The sequence below is a fragment of the Candoia aspera genome, chromosome 1, assembly GCF_035149785.1.
Source record: "Candoia aspera isolate rCanAsp1 chromosome 1, rCanAsp1.hap2, whole genome shotgun sequence".
NCBI classification, from domain to species: Eukaryota; Metazoa; Chordata; class Lepidosauria; order Squamata; family Boidae; genus Candoia; species Candoia aspera.
In genome coordinates, this window is record NC_086153.1 from 230,472,951 (window position 1) to 230,476,352 (window position 3,402).

The window sequence follows — 3,402 nt, forward strand, 5'->3', positions numbered from 1 at the left end:
CAGCTTTGCAACTGTTAGTATTCTATACTAAAAGCTTTACCTCCCTTGCTCTCTCACTGATACGCATGCTTATATAGTCTTGCTGGCCAGGCTGGGTTTGAATTCCAGAAGAATTAAGGTAGAAACCCCACAGTGGGTAGTTCATCATTCTGGGTGATGTTTCCAAAGTAAAGCAGTTCCCACCCACTTTGATAATTTTACATAAAGACCAGCCAGGTCCAGCTTGGGCCTCTACTCATCATCTTCGGTACATTTCTGCTGTGCTCCCCAGTTCAGTGAGGTTGTCATCCTCAGAGGCAGCTGATCTAGAATTTTTCTACATGCTGTATAAACAGAAATCTATCACCAAATAAAAGCAACCACTTCTTCTGCATCAATAGACTGCTTTGAGTCAGTCTCAGGAACTCCATCTTTAATATATAACCGTTCATACTTTCATCATAATACATGACATAAAATACATGATAAATAAAGGAAACAAACAAATACAAATCAATATATACAATCACTAATAAATAACACTACGAACAAGTCCATGGATGAAATACCTGTGTAATATAAGGTAAGGTATATCATTGATGTCCGTTTGCACACCCATCTGAGTCATATTTATTACGTCAAACGTATTTCGACTTCTCAGATGTAGAATAAAAATTTCAAGGAGACTTATTAATTAAACACCTAAAAGCTCCCATTTCTTTCAGTGGGAATTAATGGAAAGCATTAATCAGATCAGAATCACCAATAAGATCAGAGCTACTTAGGGAACACCAAGATTTCCCAGTAGAAATACATTATCTTGCACAGATTGAAAGATAGCCAAGGAAATGCTGTGACCATGTTAATAAGAAGACCTAAAGCAAACTGGAGCTGGAATATATCCTGATTTCTTCCCACATGCAAAGAATTTCCTAACTCATTTCACAGAGAAGCAACGGTCCCACAATCAGAAGAGAAGCTTCAAAGGAAGAGACTGCTTCAAACCATTGTAGATGTGGTTGAGTTCAGAGTAATTAGGTAAGCTCAGGCTGTTTGGAGGCTGATTGGCTTTATCAGAATACTGGGGGAATTTTAAAACTGTTCTGTATGATAGAGAAGCTTTTCTTTGTACACATAAGTCTAATAGCAACTACTGATAAACCACTGCACCATGTCCTACATTCTGGAATGATTGGGAAGAGGATTTATTTTCTTCTTTTTGACCACTTTTCAGGTATTTGAGGAGTACAACAATAACCACGTGCAGATTTCTCTTCCCAAACTTTCTCTTCCTGGGACTGAATTTTTAGTCTCCCTTCCAAGATCTTATTTTGGACCACAAAATAGCGTCTTATCTTTTACTGCATACAATTTGATTGTCCTTCAGTAATAACGAAGAAACAGTAATGTTATAATAGATCAGCAGAATATTGACACCATACGAATGAAGTTTTTCATTCGTGGCACATCTGTTCTTTCAGCAGGTCAGTCTCAATGATGTGTAGCTTTGGTCAAGTACAGGATCACCAATCCTACCCTGCAGGAATGTTATATTGTATACTATCATCTTTCTCCTGCATCAGCCTTGCATGATGAGTCTTAGACTGCATTTTAATCTGGTTCGGTTTTATTTTGATTGAAATCATAACCTATTTCTCACTGCGAATATCTTATTTTTGTTTACGTCTTCCCACTTGTCAGATAGCATATAATACTGATTACTGCATTCTTTCAGTTTCCACAGTGTTACTCTGATTCAATGGGAAACAGCACACGGGTGACACAATTCATTCTCAATGGGTTGACCGATGATCGACAATTGCAGCTCATCCTCTTTGTGACGTTTTTTGCTGTTTATGCCATCACTCTGGTGGGGAATGTGGGCATGATTGCCTTAATCAGGACCAGTCCTCAACTCCACACACCTATGTACTTTTTCCTCACCAACTTATCATTCTTGGATATCTGCTATTCATCGTCTGTCACTCCAAAGTTCCTATCCAATCTTTTAAAAGAGAATAAAGTTATTTCCTTTACAGGTTGTTTTACTCAACTTTACTTTTATGGCCTGTTTGCCACCACAGAGTGTTACATCCTAGCTGTGATGGCCTATGACCACTATGTGGCCATCTGTCACCCTCTACTTGGTCACCTTGTCTACAAGAAAATGTGTTCAGCTAGTGGTGGTTTCCTACATTGTTGGGGTTTTACATACTTTAGTGCATATCATTCCTGCATCTCAGTTGTTCTTCTGTGGACCAAATATTATTAAGAATTTTTTCTGTGAAGGTCCTGCCATATTACAACTTGCCTGTTCCGATACCAGTTTCAATTATCTGTTGATATTTATATTTATTGTTTTCAATATAACAATAACCAGCCTGACTGTTCTCACTTCCTACACTTATATCCTGATCACTGTTTTAAAGACCCATTCTGCCAAGAGCCATAGGAAAGCCTTCTCCACTTGTGCATCTCACCTCATGGTCATCACCATTTTCTATGGAGGGGCCAGCTTTGTGTATGCACAATCGCAATCTAGCAAGTCTCACCACCTAGACCAAATAGCTTCTGTGTTTTATGTAGTAGTGACCCCAATGATCAATCCCTTGATCTACAGCCTGAGGAACCAGGAGGTAAGGATTGCCTTCAGAAAAATTCTGGAAAAAAAAAGTTGCATTCCTTTTTATACCAAAAAATGGTTACCATTAAAACTACAGTAAAATATAGAGGCAAATATGTGTACATTAATAGTATGGTTATCTGACATATTTCTACTCAGAAGGTTACCTGACTGAATTTGTCTTGCTTTTAGTTAAGGGAGTTTTGGGATTGAGCCCAGAGATGTTGTGACCACAAAATCCATTTTCATATTTAAAAATGTCCCCATGATATTGTATTTTTCCTAAAACCAATTAATGGGATCTAATTGCTAAATGTTAATGATGCAACTTCAGTGAGATACCTTTGGGGGGGTGTCTTATATATATAATGGTGCATTATTTAAAAACCTGAGATATGGTAAGAATGATAAGGCATAAAGGAACCACCAAACTAACTTGGGATACTTATGTAATCATAAAGTGAAAGACCGTGATTTTAAACCTCCATGTTAAAAAAAAATCATTTCAACCAAGATCTGGTCTGTTCTCTCTCCTCTATTATTTTAACTAAATAATTGCTGCTTCAATTTATGTGCCACATAAGTCTTTTTGCTTTTTGCAATAAATTATGTACATGTGGCCATGATTCTGTCTTGCGTCTAGTTACTCATTTTCTTTCAAGGACCATTCAGTGGCTGCTTCATGCAAAACCCTAAATTGCAATCTTTTCACTCAAGTAATCTCAGTGACTTAGTGCCCACAGAAGGTTGTGTGACAGGGGTGTATTCAATTATCACACTAAGTAAAAACAAACATGACA

The 3,402-nt window shown here is 37.5% G+C and overlaps 1 pseudogene; it reads left to right on the top strand.

The window, feature by feature from the left end:
* The first annotated feature begins 1,738 nt into the window (after positions 1 to 1,738).
* Positions 1,739 to 2,702, top strand: LOC134503346 (olfactory receptor 5J3-like; annotated as a pseudogene).
* Positions 2,703 to 3,402: the final 700 nt, after the last annotated feature.